The sequence below is a fragment of the Catharus ustulatus genome, chromosome 3 (assembly GCF_009819885.2).
Source record: "Catharus ustulatus isolate bCatUst1 chromosome 3, bCatUst1.pri.v2, whole genome shotgun sequence".
NCBI lineage: Eukaryota > Metazoa > Chordata > Aves > Passeriformes > Turdidae > Catharus > Catharus ustulatus.
In genome coordinates this window covers 34,100,242-34,125,767 of record NC_046223.1, presented here as the reverse complement: position 1 = coordinate 34,125,767, position 25,526 = coordinate 34,100,242, and the positions used below count along the sequence as shown (strand labels likewise).

The window sequence follows — 25,526 nt, the reverse complement described above, 5'->3', positions numbered from 1 at the left end:
CATGAATTATTTATTTGTTTGGAATAAAATTGCCTGACTTTTGATAAATCAAAGCCTTAAAATTGTTTAACACCAGATGTAATTATTGAAAATTATTTCTAATATTAATTGTGCAAAGAAGATGGGTAGCGGTAACTTCTTGATTGTCCCAGAAGTCGAGACTTGTTGGTCTGTCAAAATAATGTGTCTGGTGTGACAGTACAGATGATTGGCACACAGGGGAGGAGTATGTCCAGCACCTTGTTTAGCACTCTGGAAGTCTGCAGTCCAGATGACCAGAGAATGATGTTGACAGTAGATGACACTTGGGTTTTTTCTTTGCACAGGTGGTAAGAAAAGAGTTTGTACTCTTTGTCTTTGATGTCTGGCAAGGCTCTCTAGGTATGTGGTGGCAGAGTTGTTACTTCCTTTTCACAACTGGTTCTCTTAATGTAAGAAGTCTGTAAGAGTGTGATGTAATTTGGAAATCATATTTTGAAGTGAATGTGGCTTAAATGTGGCCAACTCTTGCTGAAACAATATGAAAGAGCTAAAATTCACACAGGAAAATTACTTTTCTTCTCTCCATCCAGGCTTGAAATAAACAGTACTCGTGGTTACAGCACTTGGGTCCAAAAGTTAAAATGCTCTAATTCTATTTTTTTGAGAGACTTGGCCTCTGTTTCCAAGGGATTATAGTTCCACCTGTAGATAGAGACCAGGATTTGAGAAAGAATCTCTGAAACATTTTGATACTGAATAGAAGACCCCTGCCTAGAAGTATTATTCATGAGAAGCCATTAGAAGCAAACAGAGCCCATTTAACAATATTCATCTCCAAAGTAGAGGTTATGACTGTGCAAGTCCTGGAACACTCACCTAGGAGCTGACTATTGACTTGGTTTGGTTTTGTCTACAAGGGACCTGTTCTCCTGCAAGTGAACAACAAACTAAGCATGGCACTAGTGGTTACTCTGATGCGTGTCTTGTCTCTGCTAGTGGCAAATATTTGATGCTAGAGAAGAATTGAAAAAAAAAAAAAAGAAGGAAAGATGTTATGACCTTCTGCATTTCTTCACAGCTGGCTTTCCTCTTTACTAGCCAGGACAATATTGTGTCATCATCAGCCTTGGTTTACCATCCCTTACCTTCATTTGCTGATCATCTCTGATATATTGGACTCAAGGGAAGGTCACTGAAAGGTTCCAATGATGACCTTGATTTTAATCATGAAAACTGACCACTTTGACTTTTTATACTTACTTTCTAACTGTTTGAAATTTGTTTATTTTTATAGTGAAGGCCAACCCTTTTGTCTAGTGGAGATTGAGGATTTTAGGTTAAGGACATTGCTGAGTGCTGTTTGGAAACCTGGACAGTCTGTGTAAATGGGAAGGTTTCTGATAGAAATACTTAGAAACTCATAAAAAAGAAACCTCAGATTTCTGAGATGTTATTTATTTTTACAGTGGCTGTTTTGACAGTTTTTCTGAGTTTTTTTGTTGCTCATTAATTTTTTTCCTTGACAGTAGTTTGTACTAATTTGCTTAATTCAGATGTAACGTTTTTTTGGTTTTCAGTTTTTCTGGATTTCATTTGGAACACAAATTAGAATTTCTTTAAGCCGTATTAGTATTGAAGAGTGTAGAAGAAATCAGAATGGCTCAGAAAATTTGCCTGGGTAACACTTCTTGAATTACCACATAAACAAATGCAAAGGTAGACCATCCTTTGTGAAGTACCAAAGGTTAGAAAGGATAGTCGAGAAAGCAGAGTATTTGCTTTGAAGGAGAGCTGTTATGTTTTATGCTGCTTAACTCATTTGTCTTTTAGCAGGAAAAGCCTTGATAAAGCACTTAATGCAATTTCTTGTATTAACATGTAAACGTAAAGAAGTTTATAGGCAGGATTTTCCAGCAGAGCCACTCGGGTGAAAATCCTCAAAAACATGATCAAACTTGTGTATCTGTAATTAAAATCCTTTTAAAGTCAGAGTTGTGTGAAGAGGAGGCAGTGAATGTACACATATAGGCAGCTGTGGAAAGGTCAAAAGTTGTTTGAAAGGAGCGGCGATGATCAGCATCAGACATTTATGGAATTTCTTGTGAAGGCATGTAAGAAGTTCTGACCTGATCTCAAAATCACACAGTTGTTCAGCATGCTGAAACACATCTTTGGTCATTTTCTCAGAACTTTTCCTTTTTCCTCTTGTCATATGCAAAATTTTTAGCAAAAGGTAGGGAATGTGATTCAGTTGTGAACTCGACTTTTATGCTCACATGTATGATGTCAGTTGTTTCAAGGATAATCTCTACCTTTGCAATTGGTTCTTACAGATTTAATGAAGTGGACACCTTCACATTGGAAGAAAATGTAACACAGTGGCTTTTAATGCTGCAGAAAATTGCTCTATGTTTGTAGGCTTGAATGGGCCTTGGGGGTTTGTTTTAGAGGCAATTCCTAAAACACTGAAAGAACAGTAGCTTTGTGTTTGCACAAAGTGAGTAAAAGGAGATTGAAATATAAGATCAGGGCTAGAAATAAAACTACAGAATGACAAAGACTGGAGAAGAACAGAGGGAGAAAAAAAGGAGTTGGAGAAATTATATTTTGTTTCTTAGTTCCTGAAAAGGTGAATCCAAATGAAATTGCCCAGATAAGGTGGCTTACTTACAAGATTTATATTCCACTGAGCAAACTGCTGCTCTTCTGTGCTCAATATATAAATATTTATCACAATAGTATCCCAAATACATAAAAATCTGCTTGTTTTTATTTTTCCCCAAAGTAAAATGTGCTTTAACAGTGAGACTTTGTCAAACCTGCATGGCTTCTTTGTATTTCAGACATCAGCTGATACTCTGCTGGTCAACATCCTTTTGAAATTCTGTGTTTCAACTGCTCCTGCGTAGTGCTGAGCACAATGATTTTGTCTGTTAGTGGATGTGGATGTTGTGGCCATGTATTCAGTGGGTTGTTGTAAGTGATGTCAGTATGTAGGATAGTTTCTCCTATGACTACTGTGATGCTGCATGGATACTGTGAGAGAAGACAAAAGACAGAAATCAAAGTAAGCAGTTAGTTTCATTATGTTATTTTTCTTAATATTTTTCACTCAATATATTGTTTTTCCTGATGCTCACCAATAATCAGGAGGCTGTTAAGATAAATTAATAGTTGCAGTTCTGGTCTAACACGAAAGCTGCAAAACTTTGAAAATTTACTTTTCTAAAATCCATGGGGAATTCCCCAGGGGACAAGAACTGACTAAGGAACTGATTACTTGAAATTGTGGAGGAAGTTTTGGATTTCTTCTTCATGGAGTTTGTCTTCCAGTGCTGTCAGTCACTGATTTGTCCACTGACTGTGAACCTGAAGGTGTGTTGCTGTGGGAGGGGTGTCAGGCATGTGCCTCTCAGCAGTACAGTAAGCATGGCTGAAGACTTTGAATACTTGGGGTAACAGATTGGTGCAGTGTTTATTTATTTATGTTTTTCTCAGAAACTTGCTCCTACTCTTTTTGAGGTTGTAAAATTCATCAGATAAAGGGTTATTTTTCCATGGTCATACAAGACTGCCTTGATTATTTTGGAAGGTCACAATACTTATTTGGGGCAGAGAATGCCTCAATTTTATGTCATGGAAATTGATGGTTTTGGCCCTGAGGCACTGTTTATGTTAATATTGATGCAATTTCTATTGCTGTTCTATGAAATCTGAAGGGTTTTTTTTAAAACACTGACTTAAGAAGCATTTTGCTCAGCACATAATTAAGAGAGAAGATTTCCATGAGACCTCAACAGCCTGTGAATGCAGAAGAGTGAATGTGAGTTAAAGATGTGCCATATAAAAGTTAGAAACTTCAGAGAGGAGCTCACTGATATGAGATGTGCATACAGTGCTTTGTAGACTTTTGTAGCAGAAGTACTGGAATCCTGAGTTAAAAGTTGGGAGAAAGATTTGAGAATATTTTGTCTAAATTTTATGTAGGGATATATCTGTGCAATTCCTATTTTAGCCAGGAATTAGGATGTGCATTTTGAGATATGAGGAAAATTAAGATACTATAATGAAGGAGATGGACTGAAAAAAATACAAGATATGCTTGATTGAATTCTTTCTGTGTAAAGACTGCTCTATAACCTAGTTCTCATTTCATATTTTTAATGCAACTTTAAATATACATCTATGTGTCTATAAATATCACACAGAATTTTGTTTTATCAATTATGTAAGTGTTACTCCATACCAGTTCTCCCTCTTGCTCACAGTAACATTCAGAATGAATGAATTACTGTAGGTAAAATAAAGGAAAAATGCAACCTCCTCCTCAAGATCATATGCTAAAAATATATCACAGTAAGTTCTTAATGTAGCTGTACAAGGAAGAGTTTGCAAGTTCAAACACATATTAGCAGCCTTTCTCAGTGGGAGATCTAGCCTTAGTTTCAGTGAAACTGCTCCTTTAAATGTCTCTTTACTTTGTGGTATTATCTGACAAGTTAATGACCAATTTTGCATTTTTTTTTCATTAATTTTTGAACTGTAATGTCTAAAATTAAAATGCCCTGTAAAAAAATCGATAGCTGCATTCCAATTCTTCTTCATCTTATCTCTGGAATGTATGTTAATATCCAGTAATGTGGGTTCTCACTAAGCCTTCATGGAAACAGTAGAGTAATACCTTGTGCAAAATTTAGTTGTCTTCATCATCCTGGAAAGCAGGGTATCGTTTCCTTTGGGGGTTAATTAAAGATGCTCATGTGTAAAAAATTCAGTGTTTAAACTGCAATTTCCCATGAGAAGAACTAAAGCTTAAAATGCCAATTACAATGGAAAGGTGGTAAAACAAGGAACATAAATGATAGTTTATTAGATTAGAAAATTGTCTCAGCTCATAGTTTTAGCAAAATATTTACAAAAAATCTGGCATTCACAGTAGAGCTCATAGGACAAGGATTTCACTGTATACATGAAAAGCAATAGTAGGGAGGAAAATAATATTTTGTGTAGTTACCAGATAATTGTCTCTACATCCAAAAGAAGAAACTATGTGAAAGAGTGGAAAGGAAGTTACTCCTTCCTTATAACTCCTGATAGCGATAAATTAGATATCCATTTCTATCTTAAAAGACCTCTTGAAAATGTCAAAAGAAGAATATTTCGAAGTGCTTATAAAAAATTCAGCTAAACCGCATTTTGATTGCATTTCTGCCTGTTGCACTGTTTCTCATGATTTGCAACAAAAAATGCAAGCTTTGCGTATAGTCATATATATATATATACACACACACACATATATATATATAAGATTTCTTTGAATGGGGACTCATAGGAAGGCTGGTGAGTCAAATAATGTAGAGCCTGTACAGAGCTAGTATGCATATGCCAAACTGGAATTATTTTGTATTTCACTATGAGTTTTTGTTAGTCTTGTTAATTGAATGTTGGATATCGCAGAATCACAGAATTGTTAGGGTTGGAAGGGACCGCTGTAGATCATCCAGTTCAACCCCTCCAGTCAAGGGAGGGTCACCTAGAGCATGTTGCACAGGAATGAGTCCAGGTAGGTTTTGAATGTCTGCGGAGGAGACCTCCACAACCTTTCTGAGCAGCCTGTTCCAGTCTGACACCTTCAGTGGCAGCAAGTTCTTCCTTGAGGTGGAATTTCTTGTGTTTTGGTCAATGGTCATTGCTCCTCATCCTGTCACTGGGCACCACTGAAGAGAGTCTGGCACCTCCTCTTGGCACCCTCCTTTGAGAGTTTAAATGCATTAATGAGATCCTTCTCAGACTTCTCTTCTCCAGACTGAACAGGCCCAACTCCTGCAGTCTCTCCTCACAGGAGATGCTCCAGACCCCATGTTGTCTTTGTGGCATCCATTGGACCTCTGCAGTAGCTCCTTGTCTTTCTTGTGCTGAGGGTCCCAGAACTAAACACAGCATTCAGGGCTGAGTAGAGGGGCAGGATCACCTCCCGTGACCTGCTGGCCACCTGATGCACCCCAGGATGTTTATTTGGTTGACTTCAAAGTGCAAGTAGTTTAGTCTTCATCACTACCTGTCCACTAGGAGGTTGAATTTCACTGGTGATGCAGGGAGTGAAAGTAAGACTTGGGAGCAAACTGAAGTAAAACATGAATATTTTTCTTTCTGCTTTAAATAAAATGTAATGACAATTGTACATGAAATGGTCTTTGCTCAGTGTGACACTTGAAGGGAAAGACCGTGTTGTTGGCTGTGGTTCTTAGTCTCTTAAGCTCATAAAAGTAGCCCAGACAGTTTGCTGACCTCAGATGGACCTTTAAGTCTCTGACTTGTCAGACAAGAAGGGCAGCACTCTTAATTGGCATTCAGATCACAGGCAGGCACTGGGCTCAGCGCATAGCCAAGTACTGCTTTAGGATTTAGACAAAGCCACTCTGGCAAAACATCCCAGTTGTCAGGGTAGCTGGCTGTTTCCTAAAGAACTGTTACATAATGGAAAGACTGAGAAGAGCTTTAGGATGCAAATTTTTTTAAAGTAAAAATTAAAAAAAATAAAAGGAAAAAAAGAAAGTGGCGGTAATTTGTGAAAAGAAACATCCCCCCTCTCCTCGGATGATCTCATTCATTGTTTCTTCCTTCTGTTTAACTTCTCAGGGTCATAAATGTAGTTTGCTGTTTAAAACCGTAGTGATGTCACTCCAAAGGTATTTTGTGGAAGTGGGGAAGGGAATTATCTGAAAGTATTTGGAAATCAACACTGAGAGATTTATTAGCCTTACTAGAGGTCAGCTATTTGCATTTCTTCTTTGTGCTTAGTGTAATGTAAACTGGGAATTCAGCTATAGAGTGAATGTTTACATTTGAGACATCCCGTGGAACAGAAGCGAACGTTGTGTTTATTGCTACAGCTGCCTTCCCGAGTGAAATCGTGATCTAAAGTCTCGCTGGTCCCAGGCCAGATTTCCAACCTGCCCCCTGTGCTGATCCCCTACACAGTGCCAGGGTTTGACACTCCCTGGTACAGTTTCTCTCGGCAGCCTCCAGCATGACATCAGCCCCAAGTGTTGCTCCCAGAGCCACTCACAGCCCCTGTCCCTGCTGGGAACGGGAGAGGAGAACTGCTTTGTGCTGCCTTGGGGCTGCAGCAGTGTGCACCACAAAGACACAGCTTAGAAAGAGTTGCTGTGCTATGGTTAGGGTGGTGCAGGGTACTCTGATCTCCATCACAGTATGCTAACTCTGCCATGGGTGTTTTGATGTAAGCAAATTTCGTGTAGTCTGCCTTAGCTGTAAATGTATTACAGTGTTTTATTTATTACATAGCCATGTTTAACAAACTGCTTTTGAAAGTGTACTTACTTAAAATATTTGTACAAGTAGTGCTCTCTTTGTTAAACAACAAAGCAGTTGATTGGAATCCTGTCGCCCAGTCCAATGAAGAAGGATTTCACAGAGTATGTATGCTTTCTGTGAGCTTATGATCTTGTATGTTTTGGGGATTATTTTTTCCCAGGAAATTAGGAGGAATGTCAAATATGGAGGCAGCCAGAGAATGCAACCTACAGCACGTGGGGGAGTGGATTCTTTCTAGAATCTTGGTCTGTGAGAAAGGATGATGTTAGGTGTTTGAGGGGTCTTTACAGAAACACTTAAATGTCACTGACTTAATTTCTTGCCAAGACACCAAATTGCATTTTCTAGCTGGTCTATAGACAGCACTTTCACCATTGCAGCAAATAATTAAAAGGAGTGAAAGACAATGAAAGATCAGTTTGGGAAGTCTGAACTGTTGGTAATACAGTTAACAATATCAATAACTGTGCCCAACACATGTTGGCAGTAGCCATAACCTAAATCTTCTATGGCTATGAGGCCATGGATGCCAAAGTAGCCTACCACTATTCCTGTTCCTCTGGTTGTGTCTCATGAGGTTTGTTGGTGCCCTGGCTCATGGACAGGGTAGTTCCCTGGTCCCAGATGCCAGGGCTGTATGAGCAGTTACAGCTTTAGTGGTCACCCTTATGCGAACTTTGGTGCTCTGGAGTGTTTGATTTAAGCACTGTATTGTCCACACCAGCTTGTTTCTGGCAGCCTTTCTAGTTGCTCCTTTGTTCACTGCTAGTTACTTCTGAACCTGGTTGTCTGACTGCTCCCATTAGCTAGTCCTCTTAGCTTGCTCTGTCACCCAGTCTGAGCTGCAGCTCCTCTGTTGCTTTGCATCTCCAGTCATAGCAGTCCTAAATGATTTTTGCAATAGACAGTCATGTACCCAGCCTGTATGGAGCCCTTGCCACAAAAGGGGGACCTTCTGAAAAGAGGCTTTCCTTCTCTTGCCAACAATTAAATCCTGACCTCATTAAAACTTTTGGGTAAAGTTTAGCCAACAAAGCCTACAGGCTATGACTATGGCCTGCTTCATTTGGAGAATGTTGAACACTGTTAGATTGCTCATGCTTTCTTCAGCATACTGATAAATACCACAATTTCTCTGGCATTGTAAGTTAGTTCTCTTAAACAGGGAGACTTCAAAATAATATGAGAAATAGACACAAGGGCTGTGTAGGTGTGATATTTTGGCTCGTGCTAGTCACCTTTTCATTCCTGATGGATGGTAGCTAACAAATTACTCATAGAATGCTGAAAGGAAGGGTTGATCATCCCCCTTCAGATTTCACCCTGCTTGCTTACCTGAGCTTTTGCAGCTGATCCTCCCCGAAGTTCCTCAGTCTTCCTAGGGAAACCCAGCAGTCAGGTCTGACCTTCTCAGATCCAATGTATGTGTAACCACTCTATACTGTTGTTCAGGAAGAATGTAATCTTGAAACAATACTCTGGTGAAAGACTTGTTAGTAATGTTACCTGAGAACTTAAGCTTGATGCAAAAAAATATATCCTTTTCATCTGCCCATCTCTTTCTAGAAAGATCTCACCTTTCATCAGAATACATGCAAAAAATGAAAAATGTGGATGCAGCATTCATGGAAAAAGTTTTTTAAAGAGAAGAATGTAATGAAACAATAAACCAGAGATAATTGTAGGGCTATAAGGTTCAGAATGATCTATTAAAATTATGTTTCTTTCTTTGGAACCCATGGCTGACTATTATTTTTATTTTTTCTTTGACGAATGCACTTAAACATTGATTTCAAAGCATTTGTTTAGAATGTACCATACTGATCTCATATACATGTATTACAGTAAATGTAAACATAAGCGTGGGTTTTTCAGGATGCTGATAGTTTCTAAAGCTTTAATACTTGTAACAAATAATGTACATTTCTTTGCAAATGCTGATAGTGACTTATTTAACTCTGTCTTACAACTTTTACTTGAAATGCAGGAACACTACATTCTTGTGTATATAAATGGGAAACCAGGCTAACGTCCTCCTTATGTTGGAATTCAATAGACTATTTCTCCTAATTAGTTGCCTTTGAGTCTCACAAAGAGTCTTAAATAAACAAACAGAAAGCGGATGTGTCTGCCTGTAACTTTGTGTGGTGATATGAATGAGTAGTGAGCACCCTTATAGTCTTTTCTATTTAGCATATAGCTGAGTTACTTGACAATAAAATAGCAGAACCATATTTGTGTATCTGCTTGGAGCTGTTGAAGCATTTCACAGCTGTTTGTTCCCCCTTGCAACCTCTTCACGTGGTGACAGTAGAAGTTACTGTTCCCATCAGAAATTCTGTAACAAATTGCTAACTCTTACCATGTTTTATGAAAAAATCAGAAGATTTAGCTTAAACTATTGCATATCAATTCATGTGATGAGATGGAGAAATTGTGATTGTGATTGAGATGGAAAGATTAGCTAAGCTAATGTCTGTCCCTCCCTAGAAGGGCAAAGAGGGGCTTGCGAACTGTGACCTTTGCATGTGCATTTCAGCTACATCTTCTGGTGTAGCAGCAGTGTTCATCTAAGCAAGCAGTGTTGGTTCAGGGAAATAAACTGACATAAAAACGATACCCCTTACTAAAAAGATGCGTAACTGCTTTGACTTTACTGCAGGTTGGATGGATAGTGGTGTTGATGATATGCAGTGTTTGCATTTTTTAAGTGGCTGAGTGCTACTGTATTGTGAAATTTGATTTTGGATTGTTACACATTGAGAGCTAGGAACACAAATCACAAAGATGACCAATACAAGACAATGTTAGAGCTGTTAGTGTACATGAAAAGCTCAAAGTAACTGAATCTTGTGTTTCTTCATATTTGAATATATGGCCTGTAGATACAGTCATCCTTTTTTTTTTTTTTTCTTTTTATAGCTTACCAGATCTTTCTGTTTTTTAAGAAAGAAGCAGCAGAGAAAAAAATTTATGTCATTGTGGGGATTGTTTGTACAATGGAAATTGTTGGGTTCACTATGTACATCTTTGTCATAACAGCTAATAGTGTAAATGAGAGTGAGTACCTGTTGATTTGCTGTCCTCTGAGCTTCACAAACGATGGTGTCTCTGGAAGAAGGCCAAAAATTAGTTATTTCTGGAATTTTGTAGACAATGCTTCCTGTTTTATTTTTTCTTTTTTAATTGCTAAAAAAAATGTAGGTTTTTTTTTAATATTACAATCCTTTATTAATGTTTTTGGTCATTGTTTTGGCCTCTTAGGAAATAATTTCTACGTATACAATGTATTGCTTGGCTGGCCCAACACAATTGAAGAAGTTTTATGATTTCCACTTGAGCAGAAGTTGGTGGGAAGAAAGTAGTGGCTGTTAAAAATGTATAGAACACTCTTACTCACCCAGCATGGATGTCCAAAACGCTGTAAGTCTTCTGTTACAAATGCAAAAGGTATTATAAGGATCTCAGGTACATTTTGATGTTGGTGGAGGATGTGAAATAAACTGGTCAGCAGTAGATTGTCTCCAGGTCTTGGAAAGGTGCTGTGTTGTAGATTTTTTTATGCTGGTACTAGATTTTCCTGCCTGTTTCACCAAAGGTACAGGAGCCTCTTTTCCTCTGCTGCCTGTCCTTTTAGTACTGTGTATTTATCATCTGTAGCCCTTCCTCCCAGTAATGCTCTTACTCCCTGAGAAGTCCTAATCTTAGCTTGTTGAGCTTTTCATTTGCAGGTAAAAAAAAAAATAAAATCTCTCAACAGATTCTGAATATGAAATTATTCAGTTCAGTGGTTAAAATCTGGTGAACTATGAGGTAGGAGAGTTGGATTTTAGCTATCTGTAGGTGGCACTGCCAGACTTATGAAGTTAGTCCATTATGGTTGGACTTTGGAACCGTCTAGACTTCTAGAACACTAGATTTGTTTGGTTTGAATTCACCTATAGAAATGCATCACTATGGTGAAGCATTTGGAACTGCTGAAAACTAAGCTGTGTAGATGCCCATGAAAGGCTGAGATAGACTAGAAAAATGCTTGAACACATAATATTAATACAATTAAAGAAGAGGTAGAGGTACTTTGTAAGTATTTTGTACTCATTAAGCAGAAGGAAGTACTTGCACTCTGACCAAATAATTTTTAAAAACACTTACTTGGAACATATTAGAATGAGTAGCTGTCTGCAAGCAAGAATGTTCACCACCCATTGTCTGATAGGACTAGAAGTAAAATTCTTGTTATTAAAAATTAATCTTGTGTGTTCCTAGGGACATTTCTGTAAAAAAGGAAAATACTGAACATTGAAGATTTACTATTTTTATGCTGCTGTTTTGACAATTGTCCTGTTTTCCTATTCATTATGAGTACTAAATGACTGACCTGACAATTGTAGGACTGTTAAGTTATTAAATGCCAACATCTTTTAACTGGTGGCGCTTTAATGATAAGTATGAACTTAGCATGGGGGTTGCTGAACTGAGGATAGCAAACTTTGAGCAGGAGGCTAGAACCTTAGCTTTACAGATTCACTTTGGTTTACAGATTGCAACCAGCACAATACTGAACAGGTACAGGAAAAAAACCCCACCAAAGTGTAGGAAAACAGCTAATTATAGTAATTGCAGCTGGTTTCAAAGTACTTCTAACAGTTTGTGCATAATGCCTACTTGAAAGCATCAAATGGGCGCTAGTTGTGAAATAGAACACCTGTTTGTTGTTGAGCATGTGTTTATGCAGATGATTTTTGTTGTCAAAGCACCTTGATGTAGAGTAGTCCTGTTTACATTTACATTCTCCCCAAAGGATTAACAGTGTTCTCTCAATAAATTTACAGTCTATTCTCCTCTCAAAGGCTGCTGTTTGGAGGGTGGTGTGAACAAGGCAACAAGTGCTTGCTAATCACTTGAATATACATAATTAGCGACAGTCTGGTGCACTGGAGTCTTTGTACAGCCACAGCAATACTGATTGGCAGCAGCAGATAACAATAGTCGTGGCAAGGTGGTATTTGTTGAATATTTGAAGGTGTTTTTCTTTTATATTTGCAGTAGGCATTTTGAGTTAATTACACCATTATTCTGGAACACACTTACTATATTATTTTAATGTCAGAGTTAAAGATCAGTCATGTGGCCTGTTGTATGTGAAGGAATAAGACCTTTAGTAAATCCTTTACTTCTTTTGAGACTAAGATGGATTCCTTTTTTCTTACTTCATAATTTTATGAGACTAAGATGGATTCAATTTTTTTTCCTTCTCTAAGTCTTATATAACCCAAAGTCAAACTGGAAGGTATGACTAAAAATTTGGGAGATAAATGTATGCGATGATACTCTTGTATTCAGCAGTGATTAGTTTTACAATTGGCTCTTTGACAGGTTCAGTACTTTGGAAAACAAACACAAAATCATTGATGATAAAATTTATGGGTGACATAGACAGTAATTAATAAATAAACTGGGAAAATTATTTGGATTGCTTTTAATGTTTGGTATTTCAAACAAAATGTGTTTTAATATGGCTAAGTGCTTAACATCAATTTAACTAAAGAGAGAATACTAGAACATCTAGAAAATCAGATGAGTCACTGTGTATTTGGCAAGGTTAATTTGTATGCAAGTCATCAAATTTCCTCTTACTGACAAGGTAGCAGTCTTTGTGTATAGGTTAGAGGCTTTGAATGTTGTATCTTAGATTTATTCAGGCTTCTGATATTCTGTGAATTATGTTTTCATGGGGGGAAAAAGGATTCATGCATTATATGAAAGAACTGTGAGGTTTGCTTCTAAGAGCAAAACTGTTAGAAGACTCTGCTGAGTAATTATTAAAGGTTCCATATCAAAATAGAAGTAAATACGGAGCATAATGTCTTAGGCTCATTCCCGACTTCTGCCTAAGCAGTACTTTCATTGATGTGGTGAGTAATGGCAAAGAAAATGGTTGTTAATATTTTGAGGTGTCTCCAAAATGAAAAGGACTGCAGGTGTTGCTGGAGAATGGAGTTAGAATTCTGAATGGTATTGCTAATGTGGAGACATGGTTTGTGTGAGGAGCTGGAAGCTGTTCATGGGGAGCGAGTCTAACAGGCACTCTAGAATGATCTACTTTAGAACAAAGCTAATGGAGAATGAGTGGCTAGGTAAGAAGTTCTTCAGAAAAACTAGTAGGTACCATGGATGGCAAACGGGGCATTCATTATATCTTGCTGTTGTGAAGAAGGTAAACACACACGTGCATGATCAGGGATAGAACTATAAAATTTCTCTTTCTCCTACATTGGGCACTTAAGGTCTTAGCTGGACAAATGCATCAATTTTTGTCTGCTGCAGTTCAAGATTATAAAGACTATTACAGAGAGATCAGTGAGAGAGATCAATGATTGATCTGTGAATCAATGAATGAATTGCAATTACTGAAGCCAAATAAGAAGAGAAGTGATAGTATGATATGTTCTTCATGTGCACACTGAGAAAAGAAATTGTGGTTGCCATGCATTTCGAATCGCAAACCAGGAAATCTTTTTTGAAATAAACGTCCCATGAGAAATAGCCAAGTGAGTCGTACCAATGGCCCATCTACTCAGTATTCTGTCTGCTGTGGTGGCAGAGGATGTGCTGTTTAAAGAGGGTTTGCAAGTTTGGCCTTTCTCTCGCTTCTCATTCCCCTTGCACTTTCCTAGTGTTCAGAACTGTTGCCTTAGTAAAGTTAGATGGTGTATCTATGAATATGTTTCACTAAGAGCTCTAACTATTGCAATGTGGTGTTTGGTGAACAGCAGTTCTGCACTTGCCTACTGCCTTCATGATTTTATAAACTTCACCCTTCTCCTCTCCAAACTAAAGAGGTCCTGTCTTAGAAAAGGTGGCCGTTCCAACGTCTGGGTCATTTTGGTTTCCTTTCTCTGTGATTTTTTGTAATTCCACTACATCCTTCTTGAGACTTTGAGAAAAGACTGTGCAAGGTAATGAAGATATGGGCACAGCACTGTTTTCTGGATCAGCAAGACAACATCTTTTCTCTTGTTCTCAGTATCCTTTCTGACATGCCCAATGTTTTTTCATGTTTTTTTGGCTGTTTACATGCACTTACTGTTTCAGCGAACTGTCAGTGATGAATCCAGGACTCAACTAAAGTATAATTTATAATTCTAAAGTGAACATTGTTAGGCATAGTTTGTATTATTTTCTCCTAGATGCATCACCTTACATTTATGTACCTAATGTTCAGTTTTCATTTTTGCCTACTAAGATTTCTGAGATCAGATCCTTCTGTTCTCCTGTGCCATAGATGTGGTATTTGACTACTGACTACAGTGTAGTATCATCTGTAAGATGTGTCAGACCACACCTCTGTCAGGTCATTGAGGAAGATATATGAAAATCATGCCAACCTTGGTTGCTGGGGGACCTCCTGACTCTTTCTTCTGCAGACATATTTTATCATCTTTCATTTTCCTCCCTATTTAGGTAGCTTTTAATGCTTCATACTAATGTTTTCCCTATAATCACCTTTTAACTTTTCCATTAAGACATCCAAGTGGACCTTGGCAGGTGGGAAGGGGAGAGAGCTAGGAAGAGAGAATTACTTTATTTTCTTTTTTAGTTATGGCAGCCATTTTTTCTGGCCTCAGTATTTTCATTAATATTCTGCTTCTTTGTAAGGTCTTTTGAACTAGTTCTCTGCCTTTTAAATAACTTTTTATTATTTGTACCTATGTTTTTGTGTTAATGATGAATACTTGTGTATCAGATTTAATTGGGCAGCTTTCTTCCATCCCAGTGCCAAGACCACTCATGAAGGAGAGGGGGAATCTTGAACTTGAGAAGTAATGTTATTTAAAAACAATTTAATAATAGCTACAAGTAATAATAAAGTAATTTTCATCCTGTTTGCAGATTCAGGGGGATCTGTGGACTACTTTGGAAGAGTGTACAAAAGCTTACTGAGAAAAAATTAACCAAATTGGTCAGGGTGTAAGACATTGCATTCCTTTTGATATTTAGGACACTATGTTTCTGCTGGAAAATGGTAGAGTTCCATGAACTGAAAAAAAATTGAGTTCTATTGTGTAAAATAAAATCTTTGAGTTCTTAAATGCTTGTAATTCTTGATAGTTCCTAGTCAAGTTATGCAGAAAATGGTTTCCTTGAAGCTTTTCAAGATGCATAGTAAGAACACAGAGAAGTAAATTAGCATAGGGAATGGGAATTCATGGTTGCATTCCAGTTTCTCTTTTAATATTTAATATTTAAATGAATATTTACATGCCAGAGAGAAGAAAATAGAGAAGAAAAATTATAGTGTTTCCAGCATTGGAGAGAATGCCTCTAGAACTGGAGATTCTGAGAGCCTGTGTAGTTATTGAGGAATATGGGATTGCCTTGCTGTGAGAAAGAACCTTAGTGCAGAAACGTAAAGGAGCTCTTTAATGTAGCAGCTTAAAGAGTAATGGAGCTCTGTGACTGAAGGTTGAATTAACTTGTATTCAGAACCAGGATCAGGATGATTACAAGAAAGATTGAAAAATATTAAGGAGAATATTTTTGATACCATCAAAACAGAGTGGATTCAGGAAGATAAGCATTTAAAAAACCAAATAGTTTTTTGCTAGTACCTGCATAATAGGAGAAAATTCTATCACCTGTCTTTTTTGAAGAGCTCATACTGAACTGATGAGATGTTCCTGTTCATCTTAAAATATATGATACCATGAATAAAAATCATAAAATGTCCTATACAGATTTGCACATGAGATACTCAGATTAGCACTGAAATGTAAATTTGGTGAGAATTTGTCCAAGACTTTCTCAGAGTGTTATTTAAATGAAACAGTAAAAATCCAGTTGCTCTTTGTTGAAGTCCCTTCTGACATGCTGTTTGAGAAACACTGCATCAGTATTAAAAGATAAAATTATTGTAATTTCTGGTGTATTTCATAGTCTTTCTTAGCTGGCCACTGCTTTTGTCACCAGTTTGGCACTTTCCTACAGAATATCATGGAAAGTTGTAGCTCTCTTACTGAATGTGGAGTGTCTGCATATCTCAGTTGCAGTGGATTTTTTTTTTTTAATTGTATTGTTAAACCCATTAGGTCCTTACATTTTTCCAAGTGAAGGTACCTGATTCATGGTAATGAAATAATTTCTTAATGTTGTTTAGATGTATTAAGTAAATGGAGTTCTTTAAAGTCACTGTAAAGGCACTTTCTTTAGTGTGCTTTGTGCTCTTGAGTTCAGAATACGAATGTCTTTGTGGTGGCACAATTACAGATGTAGGGAGCTAAAGTTGTTGTGTAAGTCACTGTTAATTTTTTTCATTAAATGAAGGCAGGACTGTTACTATTTTTGCACTTTCACTTAAGGAGCAGACTTGCATGAAGGATGAAACCAGGCAACAGGACCATCCTTTTACAGAGAGGGGCAAACAGAACCTGTTGGTGTCTGCTTGTGTGCTTGTACAATCAGCAGTACGTACACATACAGCCCTCTCACTTGTTTCTCACATAACCAGGTTCTTTAGGCAGATGTCTGTCCACTGTGTCATGGAGGGAGGGAAGTTTTCAAAACAGTGTCTAAAGGATGATTTAATTTTTATGTCTAATCAGATCAAGTGGTACACTGCTAATGAAGGGGGAGGTTCAGGTAGACCCTGCCTGGAACATAGACTCTTTGACACCTTGTGATGAATTCAGAAATATGATTTGCCGGCTGATGGGGTCAGTTATCTGATCTTGCCGGAAGATGTTCTATTTCTGCTCTACCCTCTCTCTCTCTTTTTTTTTTGTTTTGTTTTGTTTTGTTTTACCTGTTGGGCTAGTGAGCTGCTCAAGTGGCAAATCAGACAAGGAAGACCACTGGGTAGCAGGACTGGAAGGAGGAGGAGTAGGAGGAGGAAGAGCTTCTCCTCAGCTGAATCAGCTGAGGTGTTGTCACTGGGAGGAGTAGAAGGCTTAGAGAAACTTCATTAGAGAAACCCTTTCTTTGAGTCTGAGGTGCAGGCACACCTCCCTTGTGTTTTTAAACTCCTTCACAGAAAAGGATTTAAATGAAGGCAAATCCTTCCTTAGCCTCAGATATTGTCAGCGGTTTAAATATAAGGAACTATAGAGGTGTGATTAAATCACTTTATCCTACAGGTTTTAATGATGGCAAATCGGATATATTTATAAAAGATGAGTTATTTATTACAACAAATGAACAGATAGAAGATCTTAATCAGAATTACTACACAGTATAAAAGCTAAAATATACTCATCAACTGTAGTATAACATAAATGGTGTAGTGCACTATATTAAAGCAATTATGTTAAAGCTAGTGAAGGAAACATTAAGTAGAGGTTTTGATGTATCTCACCACACTCCAGGCATGAATACTTCTTTCTTCAGTCTCTGGGAAATAACTGTAGAGAGGCATCCCAAACTCCACAGGAGAAACTCTAGACATTTCAAGAAAAGGATATGGAAGGATCTAACTGGTATGAAAGCAGACTGGACTTTTATAGCATAAAGAGGTTGACCTGCCAGTCATGGGCCTCCAGGTCAGTTTAGCAGCTTATCTGTCAAGTCTTACTTCAAAGGGACAGATGTGTGTTTGAAGCTGGTAAGCCAGGCTGGCCTTTTAGCATATTCAGCTCCAAAAAATACCACTATGGTGCTACCAGTAGCTCCACACAGAGAGCTTGCATTGCTTTGTCTTCTGACCAGATTCCAGGCCAAGCAGATTCCAAGCAAAGCATCCTGCTACAGATTTAGTGAAAAATTTCACCTGTAATGCACTAGTTGTTAGAACTAGAGGAGTCTAAAAATACCAGTTTGTTTGAGAATCTACATTTTAGAGGACTAGAGTTTTTCAGTAGCTTACTGATCTTTGATCCCTTGACACACCCTACTTCTGCCCCTTACAGAAATGGTAAGTACATTAGAGAACAGGCAGATCTCTGGGAAATGTTCCTCCCCTTAATCATGGATTGTCTGAAGAGAGGTTACTGTCTGTAAATGAATAATCATATCACTAACTTTCAGTCATTCCCTTCCAAACTGTTTTCAGCTGTTGCAAGACCAAGCTGTCACCAAAAACTCAATATTCTAAAATATTAAGATTAAATATGCCTAATGTACCTAAACAAAATAGTCGAGATATAAAATTTAACTGAATTAATCTGTAAAAATCCAGAAGAAAAGCTTTTGTTAAAACTGTTTCAGCTGTGCTGCTGATGCTCAGCATTCTTGTGTGTGCACTCGGTGAGCAGAAATGTGGAAGACTTTCAGAGGAGATGAAAAATTAGTGTTGCTTCTCCCTGATGTGGAACCTGTATTCCCTGGTGAACGTCAGCATGGAAAAATGCATCAGCATCACAACGGGCACTCATCTGCAGCACGAACCCCGGAAGACAAAGCAGTGTTTTACCTCTTGGGATTAACAAACATGTGGCAGCTTTGGTAGGGCTGTTTGGTAGTCAGGTGATAGACTGGCCATATGTCCTCATACCTCATTCTGGCATGAGATTTTTTCCCCCCCATCTCTTTGAAATTTGAAATAAAAGGATAGCTTTATTCAGTTGTCGTTTGATCCAGTTATTATGTCACAGACATGAAATTGTAAAAGATTTTTTAAGAAGTTCTGTACCCAAGTTTTTCTCACTCTAAGTCTTTATAGGAAAGGACATACAGAAATTATTATAGAATGTAGATGACTTGCATCATAAGAAGCCTAGGCGTCTAGCTAGGCTATGAATAGGAAGATGGATGTTTAAGAGTTCTTCAGGCACTTACTTACACAGCTCCAATCCCTTCCCATAGTACAGCTTGGTCCTTTTGACACTACCATGCTTCCAAATTGTATATGGAAAAAAAAAAGAAGGACAAGGTTCTTTTCAGACAATTAAAGCTTTCATCCAGGAGATTAAGAGTCCCCATCTCTGTATCAGGGTTTTGGACCAGTGGTGTGAGGATTTGACATAAGAAAAATAATTGTTTAATAGTGTTTTGCAGTGGGGAGAAATGGACGGTATTACTTGCTTCGAAGTATCATGAAGTTAAAATATTGAATTAAAACATAACTGCAGGCATGGAGAAGTTGTGTTTTCTGCCTTGTAGTACTTTATCAGTGGCGTTTCAGTACTCTGAGGAGATAATTTGTAGTTCATTTTAAGCAAATTAGAAAATATGAATGTTAAATCAGTGTAATGAAAACATTATTATTAAAGGCTGAAGGAAGCATAAAGTATGGATTTCCCCTCACTCTAACATAGTTTTCTATATCCATTACAGATCAGATCCTTCTATTTTAGCTATTTAGATTTTACCTAATTTGTTATTTTTAAAGATACTTTCAACCATGATTCTGAAGGAATTATTTAATCCATTAAAATAAAAGCAAAGCACACAACAACCTTCAATAAATGTTTTGATTAAAATGGACATTTCTAAACCTTCTACAGACAATACCTGCTCAGATGTGACAGCATTTGTGATATCCCCAGTACAGACTTTCACAAGGATTTTCAAGTCAGTGTTGTAAGTTTCTGTTTCATTTTTGCTAATTAGAGAATTGTGCTGTTTATTTTCTAGAAGGAAAAAAGTCACTAAAAGAGTATCAAATTTGTTTACTTAATTCAATAGAAATGCAAATATTTTTTTTGAAAATTGCAGTTTCTTATTGGTCCCTATTATTTTGGTGTCACAAATGTTAAATATTTGGTGCCAGTTAATTATTGTATGTATAATCAGAATTTCAGAAAAGCCAGATGTAGGAGGAGATTATCAGTGTTTTCTCATGTATGAAATTTCACTTCTGTATTGAATAAGCTAATTGTAGAGTTTGCTGAGTAAGGTCATCCTTTAAGTTATTAGACTGTTTTGGAGCCTAAGTCATTAAGCATTTTTCAGTAGTTAGATTAGTTAGAAATTGTATGCTGATAGCTGAGAAACCACAAGATGTGTGTCTGTTAGTGAAAAAAAGAGTAACAAACTTCATCCTGAGCTTGGTAAATTGAGATAAATTTATGTGTCTTATCCAGGTCAGTAATTTTCAGTTCCATTTTGTGGCTGGAATTTTGGGGATCATATTTTATAGCTGTGTTTTAAAAGTTTCTAAAAATGATGCAAAAATGTTGTGCTAGTGAAATGACAGGGCTGAAATTTGTGCATTTTTGCTTCTTTCTTACAATCAAGAGGCTGAAAAAAACTTGAAACAAAAGACTTCTTAACACCTCATTTGCCTGAATATTTATTGCAATAGTAATATAATAAAATTGTGCAAAAGAATTTAATATAAAATGTGTATTAGTACTGAACTGGGTTATGGTTCTTATGTGGGAGTTATGAGCTGTTTTATTAAATTTAAGTCAGTGAAAGCTTTTAGAAAGATGTAGAATTCTGAGGTTATATATGAGTTGGGATTTTCTTTTTTCACTTCTTTAATTTTAATCTCTAAATTTAAGGAAATACTGACCAAATTGTTCTTACCTTCTTAGCACTACTGTTAGGATAGGATATACTTCCTATCTAATTCAAAATTTCAATTTATATTGGGATCTCTAAGTTGCTGAGATTTTGTAATATTATTAAATTGTAATAACTATTTCACAAATACACGTGGAAGTGTTGTATTTCCAGCTTTTCCTGTTGTGCATTTTAAGCGATTTTTGAGTTAATTGTCAGAGTACAGAGATTTGTATAGTTGACGTATTTTTAATTTATAATTTCTATGTCTATGTGTCGAGTAAATGACATTATATTCTGACACATATGTCAGGAAATAATTTGGTTGTGTAGAATTTGCAACTGTATTAGGGAAGTTCTTGGTTCAATAGGTGGTCAGAACCATCGTGGCATCCTTGCTTAGAGGTGCAGTTGATCTTAGAAACTTGAATCACTTCAACCTGATTTTCTAGCTTGACTGGAAAACAAGAATTGCACTCACAAGGCAGAACTGCAATTTGGTTAATTAGTTGTTAATCTTCCCTAAGTTCATGCTGATGCCGCTTCTCCTTTGCATCTTTCTTGCCCCCAGCCAATTACTCCCATCCTTCCTTTGTGCTGATACCAGCTGTACAGTAGCAATACCTGAAATTGTTTTGATTTGGTCAAAACCTTTTTCTTGGGGTGTGCTTTTATACACCTGTCCCATCTGTGTGGGTGCCAGTGCTGATGCAGTGGAGTGGGACATGGCATGCACTGCATGCTTCCTGTGCAGCTGGTCCTCACCTTGCCAAGTGGACTGCCCTGGTATTATGGTTGTTTTATTTGAGGAGGACCGACTGTGGATATAGAATGTTTGAAAATCTTTTCCTGAACTCTTTTGAAAATATGTTCCTGTGAAATGACTGATACTTTGCTATTGGCCATTTGTGTTGTTAAACCCTTTGGTCATAGCCCTTCCTTTGAAAGTGAAGCCTACTCTATTCTTTCTCTCCTCACTCTGCTTCTCTTGCTTCTAACTCTGGTTATTTGTCTGTGTGTGTGTGTTTTGTCTCTGAAATTCTTCTGTTGAATTGTCTTTTTTAAAAAATGTAGTTCTCAAAACTGTAATTTATTTGTTTACCTTGGAATAATATTTACAGTGTTTGTAAAATTCGGTAACTTCACAAATGAGGATATTTTCATTTCTTCTCAGTGTTGCATACTTAAACAAGGATTATATTAATTGTTCTTTAGTGGTTAATTCAAAACTAAACATGTGTGAGCATTTCAGGTTATTTCTGTAACTGTTTATTAATTCAAGTAATTCTTCACTGTATTTCATCTAGTGTTTCTCAGCTCACTGGCATAGAGTTGCCACTCTGAAATTCTTCACATTCTTAACAAACTTGAATAGTTTTACTGTCAGGTATTATATGCAGTGGTAACTCTAGATCACTGTATATATTGACCGAAAATGCTCCTAACAGAAAACTGTTGAGCTTCATGGATTGAAAGTTGAACATTAGACTGTGTAATCCTATTGTGATCTCCTCCTTTTACCCAATTTCCTTTCTCTGTACTGTTCCACCACGGTTTTTTGGGTTTTTTTTCATTCACACAATTAGTTTCTTTAAACTTATTAAAAACTTTTCTTAGAAGATGAAATAAATTGTGTCAGGTCTCCGTCCATTTTATTTTCTTGACATTCTTAAAGATAGCCCATATGATGGGCATCATTTTTCTACTCAAAAGCAGTGTTGCCTTGTTTATGTTATGTAAGTTTGTGCTATTTGTGTGATTAAAAATAGAATTTTAGCCAGTTTTCTTTGATTGCCATCCAGCCAAGTGACTTGAAATTTTCAATTTTTAAACATTTTTTTTTAATTTATTTTTTTTTTCTCCCCTGGGGCTGTGGGGTATAATTCTCCATTTAGAATCCTTCAGTGAAACAGTTATCAGTGAAGGATAGCTGTTCTCTGCCTGTAGCTTTCACCTCACTTAGAATTTCTTAGTAACTGTGGATGTATTCTGCCTGGTTCTGGAACTCTTTAGTACTTAACAGTCAGCTCCAATACTTCCTTTTTGATCTAGAGTGACTGAAAGTATATTTCTGTTACCTCAAGGAGATTCTGTTGTTTTCTTCTGAGGTAAAAACCAATAGAAAGAAAATGTTCTGTTTCTTTGCAAGTGTATTATGCTCAGCTGCAGACTTCATTTTGTGTCTGGTTAATTTTTCCCCAAATTTTCATCTCCTAATCTGAGTTTTTTTATTTCCCTTGCTTGAAAGTTTACTTATATCTTATTTTCTGAAAGTAGCATTTTAAGATGTATTAGTTTTCCCATTTCGCTACAGTGTTTCTTTATGTTAAGAAACCTACATTTTCCCAACTCAACTCAGCTGGTTCCTTATCTTGTGTATAATGATTTGGTTGTTATAACAGGGTGAAAAGCTAGAAGTATGTGCTAAGGAACAAGCAGATCCTAAGGGCTGGATGGTGTATTTTCCAAATTTTGCAGGTCCTTGTGATTTAAGCCTTTGGTTTATTAACAAAAATATTTCAAAGGATGATCCAGGAAGAAAATGGGGATGGAGGTGAGGGAGTGGATTTGAAGTCTTTGTCTCCCTCCCGTGCCCTGTGTTCAAGTTCAGTTTCACCTTTAAATTACTGAGTAGTTCCTGTCCCAAATATGATGGAACTGAAATATTTTGTGGTTACTCTTAAATGGTTCTTGACTTTATTCCTCTATACTGCATGGATGAGAAGAAAAATGCTTCCCGCCCATGTGCTTTAGAGCCAACAGTATCAAGGAGTATTAGTGTCTATGAATTACTTCTCTGAACTTTATTATGTGTGAGATTTAGCCAGTTTGAGAGAAAAAAGTCCTTGAAGTGGACACTATTTAAATTCGGGGGCATGGGATTTTCCAATTAATTGGATTGCTATGGTAGGCCAATATATTAAGCGCAGGCAGTTTTGCTGCTAATTACACACAACTTCTCTGGAGTATCGGATATTCAGATCCATTTTATGAATATGGTAGGGAGAATAACAACTGTAAAACAAAGCACTGTGCATGTAAGTGACTGTTAGCGTGTATTTCAGAAGGGATAAATGCTCACCATATGGTACAATTACTGTGTCCAAGTTTTCAAATTAGCTTCTCTCATCCTCCTTATTACTGTCTTTAAAAAGAGAGGAAAAAAACCCAACATGATTTATCTACTCTGCAGCAGAACTCTTGACGCAAAACAGCAGCCCAGTTCTGTCCAGTTTTTTTTTCCTAGCATAATAGAGGCTGTCGGACTTTTTTATACTAATTACTGTGTGAGCCTCAGATGAACCCCCTTCAATTCACAGGGCTTTGTTAAGGGAGGAGCTGTCAATGTGTCTGCCCGTTTGCAGCTGTGCTGTGGCTTTAGCTTGCTTAACATTATGCTGCTTTTTAGACTTGACAGAAGGGATTTTTTTTTTTTTTTTTTTTTTTTTTATTAAGGCAAAGCAGCCTTGTAGCGAAATGGTTTAAGCAGCTGCATTGTGGGGAAGCACAAAGAAGTTATTATTGTGTCTGTTTAGGGGGGTTGGATGGAGGGGGGAGATATTCGGCTGCTGTTGATGCCGATTGTTGACTTGCCATCTGCCAGATAGGGAGAAGAAAAAAATGACAGCTCCAGCAGGGTGTTCAAGAGGTTGTTTGGAGAGACGCATAAACATGTGCAGATGTCGAACTGAATAATGGCAAGAACTTGAGACGGTTTATGATGCTGCTGTTGTGTGTGCATATACAGAATGAATGTATGTGGAGATTTGGTTAGGAGGAGGGTACATATTAATTATCATTGTCCCCCACCGCCTCCTTTACTTCTGTTAATTAGTTCAGGAGTTTAATATCTTCCCTCCCTCCGTTGTTTATTCCTAAAAAGAGCCTTTTCTTGCAGTAGGGAAGAAAACTTTTGATTTCTCCATGTGGTGAACTAAAAAAAAAAATTCCTAAAGCAACAACTTAACAAATTTGGTACTTGTGGACATAGAAGGAGTAATGTAGTTATTTCAGTCTCAAACATTTGGGGGACAGGTGCTTTGCAAGTTCTTACATAGCTTTGTCTGTCTGCTGCAAGACTGGTACATTGCATACCCCTACTTCTGCATCCTGAGCTTTTCTTATGCAGAAAGTGCCAATTGGTGATTGTCTTGTATTATAGAGTATGCTAGGGGTTAGAATGAGATTAGCAACTAATTTTCTCTTTCGCTTGATCTTATTTTCAGTTCTTTCTCTGGAGGCAAGGAGCTGGTCAGGCATAACTTATATTTTCCTGTTTGACAGTTGCACATAAAATAAATTTGGATCGCTCCATAGGAACATAGTTTTCTTTCTTTCACTAAAAATCGTTTCTTATTTCTTGTTCACTGATTATGGTGAGTTTCCGCAGAAAGAAATCTGAGAAATCTGAGAAAGGATACGAGCACAGAGGGACAGAAAGGCTAAATGAAAACATTGTTATACAGGTGATCTCTTTGAAGATAAAAATGGAAACTTTAAAATAATGCATTTTCTCCTCTAATGTTACATGACATTCAACATTCAGATATCTGTACTGAACTGAAAAATGGAAAATGAAACAGTGGTTGAAATGCATTGTAGATGTGGATTACAGGCTTGTCTTCATGTTATCATTATGTATCAAGGATTTTTGTCATTTACGGCATGATTTAAATATTATTGGAATGAACCTTACCAGTGCATCCCACCAAGCCCTTATCCAAAGTCAAGGAACTCCTTTTTATTGTGTCTTCCATCTTAAATAT

At 37.1% G+C, this 25,526-nt stretch overlaps 1 protein-coding gene across 3 annotated transcripts in view; it reads left to right on the top strand.

Annotated features, from left to right (window-relative positions):
- The window catches only part of AKT3 (AKT serine/threonine kinase 3), a 150,763-nt gene that overhangs the window by 44,443 nt on the left and 80,794 nt on the right, over positions 1–25,526 (top strand). The window contains exon 1 of one of the 3 annotated variants that reach the window (XM_033054284.2): positions 2,979–3,049. The exons of the other annotated variants lie outside the window; for them this stretch is intronic. The gene's annotated coding sequence lies outside the window, so the exon portion shown is untranslated. Of the gene's footprint in view, positions 1–2,978; positions 3,050–25,526 lie in introns of those variants that run through there. 3 annotated transcript variants of the gene reach the window in all.